Genomic DNA, 10,030 nt, shown 5'->3' on the forward strand with positions numbered 1-10,030 from the left:
AAGGGGGGTTCATCTCCCCAAGTCTTATTACCAAATAAATTAGCATTCAGCTTCATGATTGCACCAAGGAACTTGATAGCTTGCTCTTCAGTAACATCCTCATTCTCTTCAGAAGAAGAATACTCATCAGAGATCATGAAGGGCATAAGGAGGTTCAATGGAATCTCTATGGTCTCTAAATGAGCCTCAGATTCTTCTGGTTCCTCAAAGGGAAACTCCTTATTAATCACTGGACGTCCCAGGAGGTCTTCCTCACTGGGATTCATGTCCTTCTCCTCTCTTGTGGGTTCCGCCATGATGGTCAATTCAATGGCCTTGCACTCTCCTTTTGGATTTTCTTCTGTATTGCTTGGGAGAGTACTAGGAGGGATTTCAGTGATCCTTTTACTCAGCTGGCCCACTTGTGCTTCCAAATTTCTAATGGATGATCTTGTTTCATTTATGAAACTCAGAGTGGCCTTAGATAGATCAGAGACTAAATTTGCTAAGCTAGATGGATTCTGCTCAGAATTCTCTGTCTGTCGCTGAGTGGTTGATGGAAAAGGTTTACTACTGTTAAACCTGTTTCTTCCACCATTATTAAAGCCTTGTTGAGGCTTTTGTTGATCCTTCCATGATAAATTTGGGTGATTTCTCCATGAGGGGGTTATAGGTGTTTCCATAAGGTTCACCCATATAATTTACCTCTGCTATTGCAGGGTTCTCAGGATCATAAGCTTCTTCTTCAGAAGATGCCTCTTGAGTACTGTTGGATGCAGCTTGCATTCCATTCAGACTCTGAGAAATCATATTGATTTGCTGAGTCAATATTTTATTCTGAGCCAATATGGCATTCAGAGTATAAATTTCAAGAACTTCCTTCTTCTGAGGCGTCCCATTACTCACAGGATTTCTCTCAGAAGTGTACATGAACTGGTTGTTAGCAACCATGTCAATGAGTTCTTGAGCTTCTGCAGGTGTTTTCTTTATGTGAATGGATCCACCTGCAGAAGTATCCAATGACATCTTAGCTAATTCAGACAGACCATCATAGAATATATCCAGGATGGTCCATTCTGAAAGCATGTTAGAAGGACATTTTTTGGTCAGTTGCTTATATCTCTCCCAAGCTTCATAGAGGGATTCACCTTCTTTCTGTCTGAAGGTTTGAACATCCACTCTAAGCTTACTCAGCTTTTGAGGAGGAAAGAACTTGGCTAAGAAAGCCGTGACCAGCTTATCCCAAGAGTTCAAGCTATTTTTGGGTTGAGAGTCCAACCACACTCTAGCTCTGTCTCTTACAGCAAACAGGAAAAGCATAAGCCTGTAGACCTCGGGATCAACCCCATTGGTCTTAACAGTATCACAGATCTGCAAGAATTCAGTCAAGAACTGAAAAGGATCTTCAGATGAAAGTCCATGAAACTTGCAGTTCTGCTGCATCAGAGAAACTAATTGAGGTTTCAGCTCAAAATTGTTTGCTCCAATGGCAGGAATGGAGATGCTTCTTCCATGTAAATTGGAATTAGGTGCAGTAAAGTCACCAAGCATCCTCCTTGCATTATTATTATTTTCGGCTGCCATCTCCTCTTCCTGTTCGAAAATTCCTATAAGGTTGTCTCTGGATTGTTGTATTTTAGCTTCTCTTAGTTTCCTCTTCAGAGTCTTTTCAGGTTCAGGGTCTGCTTCAACAAGATTATTCTTGTCCTTGCTCCTGCTCATATGAAAAAGAAGGGAACAGAAAATAATAATAGGGATCCTTTTTACCACAGTATAGAGGTTCCCTTGTGTGAGTAGAAGAAAAGAAGATTAAGAATGACGAAGAGAAGAATTCGAACTCAGAGGAGAAGAAGGGGTTCGAATTTTGGGTGAGGGGAAGTGTTAGTAGATGAATAAATAAATAGAAGGAGATGAGAGGTGAGAGAATTTTCGAAAATTAATTAAAATAAAAATTAAAATTTAAAGTTAAATTTCGAAAATTAAAGTTTGAAATTAAATTAAATTAAAATTTAAAATAATTAGTTAATTAAAAAGAAATTTTGAAAAAGAGGGAAGGGATTTTCGAAAATTAAAGGTAAAAAGTTAGTTGGGCAGTTTTACTAAAGATAAGAATCAAATAAAAAGTTAACTGGTTAGTTGAAAAAGATTTGAAATTCAATTTTTGAAAAGATAAGGAGATAAGAAGTTAGAAGAGATATTTTAAAATCAAATTTTTGAAAAAGATAAGATTTAAAAAGATATGATAGAAATTTATTTTGAAAATTGATTAAAAAGATATGATTGAAAAGATATGATTGAAAAGATATTAAGAAGATTTGAAAATTAAATTTGAAAAGATAAGAAGTTAGAAAAAGATTTTGAAATCAAAGTTTGAAAAGATATGATTGGAAGAGATTTGTTTGAAAAAGATTTGAAATTTTAAAATCAAAATTAATGACTTGACTCACAAGTAATCACAAGATATGATTCTAGAACTTAAAGTTTGAATCTTTCTTAACAAGCAAGTAACAAACTTGAAATTTTTGAATCAAAACATTAATTGTTGATAATAGTTTCGAAAATTATGAGATAAAATTAAGAAAAAGATTTTTGAAAAATATTTTTAAAATTTTCGAAAATAAATAAGAAAATGAAAAAGATTTAATTTTTGAAAAAGATAAGATTTTCAAATTGAAAATTTGATTTGACTCATAAGGAACAACTAGATTTTTAAAAATTTTGAACAAGTCAATCCAAATTTTCAAAATTTATGAGTAAAAAGGGAAAGATATTTTTTTGATTTTTGAATTTTTTAATTATGAGAGAGAAAAACATAAAAAATGACTCACAACATGAAAATTATGAATCAAAATACATGATGCATGCAAGAACACTATGAATGTCGAGATGAACACCAAGAACACTTTGAAGATCAAGATGAACATCAAGACTTATTTTTGAAAATTTTTAATGAAAGAAAAACATGCAAGACACCAAACTTAGAAATTTTCAAACTTTAGAAACTAACAAATTAAAAATGCATATGAAAAACAAGAAAAGACACAAAACAAGAAAACATCAAGATCAAACAAGAAGACTTTCCAAGAACAACTTGAAGATCACGAAGAACACTATGAATGCATGAATTTTCGAAAAATGCATAAATTTTTAGAAAAAATGCAATTGACACCAAACTTAAAAATTGACTCTAGACTCAAACAAGAAACAGAAAATATTTTTGATTTTATGATTTTATAAATTTTTTTTGGATTTTTTTATATTTTTATTTTTTTGAAAACCTATAGGGAAAAGGAAGCAATGAATTCATAGTCCTCAATCAAGATTCCAGGAATCATACCAGGTTAGTCTAAAGCTTGATGGCCAGCCAAACTTTAGCATATCAATTTGAAACTTTAGAATTCATTCTTAAAAATTTTAAAGTAATTTTCGAAAACAAAGGGAAAATTTTTTTTTTGAAAGATTTTTGAAAAAAAATTTTTTGAAAATAAAACAAAAAGAAAATTACCTAATCTGAGCAACAAGATGAACCGTCAGTTGTCCAAACTCGAACAATCTCCGGCAACGGCGCCAAAAACTTGGTGCACGAAATTGTGATCCCTGGTAATGGCTCCAAAAACTTGGTGCTCTAATTTTAATTTATAATTTGTCACAACTTCGATACAACTAACCAGCAAGTGCACTGGGTCGTCCAAGTAATAAAACCTTACATGAGTAAGGGTCGATCCCACGAAGATTGTCGACTTGAAGCAGGCTATGGTCATCTTGTAAATCTCAGTCAGGCGGATATAAAATAGTTATGGAGTTTTTGAATAATAATAGTAAATAAACAGAAAATAAAGATAGAAATACTTATGTAATTCATTGGTGAGAATTTCAGATAAGTGTATAGAGATGCTTTCGTTCCTCTGATCTCTGCTTTCCTGCTGTCGTCATCCAATCAATCCTACTCCTTTCCATGGCAAGCTTTATGTAGGGCATCACCGTTGTCAATGGCTACATCCCATCCTCTCTGTGAAAAAGGTCCAAATGCTCTGTCACGGCACGGCTAATCATCTGTCGGTTCTCGATCATACTGGAATAGGATCCATTGATCATTTTGCGTCTGTCACTACGTCCATCACTCGCGAGTTTGAAGCTCGTCACAGCCATCCCTTCCCAGATCCTACTCGGAATACCACAGACAAGGTTTAGACTTTTCGGATCTCAGGAATGGCCATCCATGGGTTCTAACTTATACCACGAAGACGCTAATAACTCGGACTCGGTCCCCTGTATTAGATATCCAAGAGATATCCATTCAATCGAAGGTAGAACGGAAGTGGTTGTTAGGCACGCGTTCATAGGGGAATGATGATGACTTTGTCACGATCATCACATTCATGTTGAAGTGCGAATGAATATCTTAGAAGCGGAATAAGTTGAATTGAATAGAAAAACAGTAGTACTTTGCATTAATCTTTGAGGAACAGCAGAGCTCCACACCTTAATCTATGGAGTGCAAAAACTCTACCGTTGAAAATACATAAGTGATAATAGAGTTCATTGGTCTCGGCCCCAGAGGGGAACCGGAGTAACCAAGACTGTCAATACAATGATAAAAAGTTCTATATATACTAGACTAGCTACTAGGGTTTACAGAAGTAAGTAATTGATGCATAAATCCACTTTCGGGGACCACTTGGTATGTGCTTGGGCTGAGCTTGAATTTTACACGTGCAGAGGCTTCTTTTGGAGTTGAACGCCAAGTTGTAACGTGTTTCTGGCGTTCAACTCTGGTTTGTGACGTGTTTCTGGCGTTTAACTCCAGACTGCAGCGTAGAACTGGCGTTCAACGCCTTTTTGCATCGTCTAAACTTAGGCAAAGTATGGACTATTATATATTGCTGAAAAGCTCTGGATGTCTACTTTCCAACGCCGTTGAGAGCGCGCCATTTTGAGTTCTGTAGCTCCAGAAAATCCACTTTGAGTGTAGGGAGGTCAGAATCCAACAGCATCAGCAGTCCTTCTTCGACCTCTGAATCTGATTTTTGCTCAAGTCCCTCAATTTCAGCCAGAAAATACCTGAAATCACAGAAAAACACACAAACTCATAGTAAAGTCCAGAAATGTGAATTTAACATAAAAACTAATAAAAACATCCCTAAAAGTAACTTGATCCTACTAAAAACATACTAAAAACAATGCCAAAAAGTGTATAAATTATCCGCTCATCACATATGCTATTGAGAAAACTGGGATGAAGTTTATTCACTGTTTTGCTACATTGATTAGGTCTTCCAAGGTACCTCTGGGATTGAAAATAAGTTACAACTGTGCAATTTACTGGAGAGGTATAACTTGTTTTTATTATTGTCTACTTTAGCTTGATGTCCATGTGAAATTGAGTTTGCAAATTCATTGAGTTTAATGTCTTTGATTTTTTCTCTCTGCTGTTTACTTCTTAGTTGACCTTTTCTTCTTATTGTTCATTTTTGTAAAGAAAATCTGTTGTCCTTTGTATTACTTCTAATTTTCATAAGGATAGGTGAATTGAATAGCTATACTTTTGATAAAAATAAATGAATTCATCTTTCTATTGCAAAATGGCTTGCGAACTTTTCTTTGATAAATTGATAACTATCACTTGCTGTGTATGAAATCCATTTTTGCATGTTTCAGGAAATCTAACTGCATCGGACTTCTTTCTTAGTTTAATATTGTAATATTTGTGTTTGGATTAGCTTTAGTTCTTTCTAAACTATTTATTAAAAATGCATACTAAATTGTAATTAAGATATGAAAAAGGAGTTTTGATTAGTGGTTTTAATTTTCCCTGCTCAATTTAACAAGTGATTGAGTTCACTAAGAAATTAGTTGCTGTATTTAAGTCTTTGGCAAACTTTCTGTTTATTATATGTATTGCATGCATCGACCAAATGGAAAGAAAAATTAAGAATAAGAGTTTAAGCTTAACTTGGAGTTGTTTTTCATAAAAATCAACAATAAATGACATAAAAACTTGCTTATGATAGGCCTCAGTTTCTTCCACTCCACTGTTTACTTAATAGTAAAAGAAAATGTTACAATAGTGTAGTACCCAAAGACACAAAAAATATAAGATGCTGCATTGACAGCTTTCTTTCATTTTGAAGCCTTTGGCAAACTTGCTGTTTTTTATATCTGTTGAGTGACCATGATTTGAGTGAAGAAGGAAGAGAAAGGGATAGAGTATTTTTCCATTTAACAAGTTCTTGTGCTTCTGTTATTGGGGATGCTGTGACCGAGGTATTTAATGTAAGTAGAGATACAAGAAATACCAGAAAGACAATAGAATGTGTTTTATGGAAGGTTGTCATGTCTAACAACCAAGTAAAATACAAGCTTTGTCATGGTGTTAAGGATGGTTCCTTCTTATATATAGTTGGCGTATGAAATTTGTTAGTGCCGTTCAAAGTCAAATGTTTCTTGAAAGAGATCTGTATATGAATAACAGGACCTTTGTAATAAATTAAACTACTAAAATTGATTGAAAGAAAGTGAGTTCCTGTTTTTTTTATAATGAGAAAATTATTTATGGCTTAGATATTCATGGTGAGAAAATTTGTTTGCATCTGTATTCTCTGATTTTGAGATTTTAGATTAAAAGAAAACTAAACAAGTTTGGCTCTAAAATAGAGATATTTTGTATTGTTAAATTATTTGATTCTTTATATAACTTTATTTCTCCTAATGTATATGTACTGTGTAAATTATATATATGTTTTTTGTCATGAGACAATTAACAAGGAGGACCTCTTATTTGTTGTGGTGGCTTAATAACTTTCACAGATTAAAATAAATAGTTAAGCATGTTCGAAAAATACATTAAATTATGCTGTAAAATAATATAAGAAATTTGTGTTTAGTACTGTGCTATACTACGTTGTTAACTGATCTTATTTTAACTGTTAATGGCTTAATAATTATATTTTTGTTGTAGGGATTGGATCAGGAGAGTGAGATTTCATCACCAAAAGAGTTAGGAAGTAGGTCTTCTGGAGCAAGCAACAAGGAAGCATGACCTTGCTTGATATGTTAAGACGTATATTAAGGATTATATGTTAAGACATACTATTGAAAAATGTTATTTTGATACTTTATTTTTGGGTTATGACATTTCAATTATGACTTGGATTATGACTTTTGGATCATGTATGAATTAAAAATCATCTTATGATGTTTGATTTATGGCTATACCTTTTGGTTATTATGAGATTTTTAAGTGAGTTTTGAAAATATCACTTTAAATTAGTGGTTTCAATCTTATTTTAAAAAGCATAAAATTGTCATCATAATTAGATACAAACGGCAGTTAGAAACCCCCATTTTAAATGAAAACGACGCCATTATACGCAGGTAGAAACGACGGTTAAAAACTGTCATTTTAAACAAAAATAATGCTATTATATTTTGGTAAAAATGGCGGTTAGAAACTACCATTTTAAACACAAAAGATGCCATTATAACCTAGTAAAAATGGCGGTTATAATGGTAAAAACGGTGGTTTCTAACTGCCATTTTAAACAGAAGAGATGCCACAACATCCTGGTAAAAATGGCGGCTATTCAAAAACTGCCATTTTATGCGGAAATAATGGCGGTTACAAACCACCATTTTAACCCTCAAAAAACCACCGTATTATCCACAGGTTATTATGGTGATTTTCTGAAAACCGCCATAATAACCAGAATGGTGCCCAGAATAACGGCGTTTCTTGGAGGCGCCAGTTTTGGTCATAATGGCGGTTCTAACCGCCGTAATTCCTCAAAATAACCGTCTTTTTAACCCTTTTTTTTGTAGTGGATGGAATATCAATAAAAAATGATGAGGTTTGAGCAATCAAACCAAATGGAAAACTTCCCAAGGTCTCAAAATGATTCATACTCCAATGAATGGCACAACTATCCAAATTGTGATTGGGAAGGCAAAAACCAAAGAGAATTCAATGTTTCCTATCCCATCCATCAAGAGCCATCATCCCTAAATACATTTAAGCAAAATTGTCCAACCTCACCTCCAAATTTTTCATATCAAAATTCTTCACCACTAGAGTATGCCTCAACACAAAATTCATTCCAAAACCCAAGCCAATCACCATAACCTACACAACTTTCCTTAGACACCCAAAGATTCTCCAAGATTGAAGCCCTCCTTGAAAGCATTGGAGAGAATATAAAAATTATTAGAGAGAGTGGAGAGAAGATGGAAAGTAGTATGGAGGATTTCATCCAATGGTCTAGAAAATTTAGAGAGGAACAAGTTATAACTTTCAAGAACATTGAAGTGCATATAGACCAATTTGTGGGTGAAAAGGAGGAATTGGAAAAACAAGAAAAAGAGGCACCCATACCAAGTGAGACTCCAAACAAGAAGGAGGAGGTTGTGAGAGTATATAAGCATAGGGCTCCATATCCACAAAGGCTACTTAGGGTGACAAAAGAACATGCAAACTCACTCCCAAAGAAAACAATGCAAGACCTTACAAAAGAAAGGGAGAAAAATAACCAAGGAAGTCCACACTCCAATGAAGTAGAGAGTTACACGGAGGATGATTTAGCTGAACCATCAATCAAAGAGGTTCTTGATGAAGAGGACACTCCAACCATCACACAACACCTAAGTCTTGAAATTAAGGAAGTGAAGGCAATCAAGGAGAACACTCAAAGAAGGATTGTAACCAAGAAACAAAAGAGAAAATTCATGAAAAAGAGAAGGTCAACAAAAAGAAATCCAACCCCCACCCCAACAAGCAAGAGGAATCAAGCTAAAAACAACAAAATAAGGCTTGTTAGGAGGCAATCAAATCAAGGGGCATCAATTTTCTCTTCTTCTCCCTTGAAGTCATTTCTCTTAACCAATTGGAAGAAGAGGAAGAAAATTAAGAACCACGTGTCAAGCTAATGACATTAAAAGAGAGCTTGTTGGGAGGCAACCCAACCTTTGGTAACATTTTCTTTCTTTGCTTAGTTTACTTTCAATAATTTGGCATATGATTGCATTCTAAGTTTGGTGTTGCATGCAACAATTTGATCTTCAATCTTTAATGGGTACTTGCATCATTCTAAAATGAAAGTGTCACACTAAGTTTGGTGTTGTCACTTACCTTTCATGCATAGTACCATGCACAACTCACTTATTAATGCAATCACATTGTCTCTTTTCTTTGTGCCTTGATTGTTATCTTTAATTTTGCAGGCTTAAATACATGCATCACTTACATCTCTTCTTGAAGACATTCATGATTAATCTTAGATTCTATCAACACTATTTTATTTGTTGCTTGAGGACAAGCAATCATTCTAAGTTTGGTGTTGGGAAAGGAAGGAATAGGAGGAAAATGACAACAATGAAGATGAACTACAAGGTGGTTAAGTTCTTTTTCCTCTTATTTATGTCTTAGACTATCATTTGCATGATTGTCTTCTATTTTTTTATATGCATGTGTGTTCTTCTCTTGTAAATAAGCATAGCTTGATATTTGAATTGTAACATGTTGCTATGACATTATAACTACCATCTTGGATTTTGTGAGTCAAAGTAACTAAGTATCATGATCATAAATAAACAAGGTAATTAAAGAGGAACCTAGCATGAGCATATAAGTATTGGAAGGCAAGCATGACTATTGTTGCTTAGTTGCATTTGGATTTGTTTAATTGAAGTTTTCATCTAGTGTATTTTATGAAATTTTTGAATATTGAAAACCTTGAATAAGCAAATCAATTAAAAGATTAAGAAAGAAAAAGGGGAAAATGAGAAAGTTGAAGGCTCTTAGTACCAATGACAACTCACTAGTCAAGTACTTGTGGTGTTTATGTATCAAGTAAAAACCTTGAAAACAAAACACTTAGAGTCAAGGCTAGACTCAAGTGCAAAGCACTCCCGCAAAGCTCAAGGCTCTAAGCACCAATGATTAGAAGAAAAGTAAAGAAAAGAAAGAAATGAGCTTAAAGAGTCCTCTAATTAAATGCTTGTGGTGCTTATGTATCAAGTGGTAATACTTGAAAACAAAGCATTTAGAGTCGTAGCTTTC

General features: G+C 34.0%; 1 non-coding gene across 1 annotated transcript; it reads left to right on the plus strand.

Moving 5' to 3' along the window:
• The first annotated feature begins 1,059 nt into the window (after positions 1–1,059).
• On the plus strand, positions 1,060–1,167 carry LOC112752108 (small nucleolar RNA R71). Its single transcript, XR_003176550.1, has one exon. It is a non-coding gene; the product is annotated as a small nucleolar RNA R71 (small nucleolar RNA).
• Positions 1,168–10,030: the final 8,863 nt, after the last annotated feature.

This window comes from Arachis hypogaea, chromosome 15 (genome assembly GCF_003086295.3).
Source record: "Arachis hypogaea cultivar Tifrunner chromosome 15, arahy.Tifrunner.gnm2.J5K5, whole genome shotgun sequence".
Classification (NCBI taxonomy): Eukaryota; Viridiplantae; Streptophyta; class Magnoliopsida; order Fabales; family Fabaceae; genus Arachis; species Arachis hypogaea.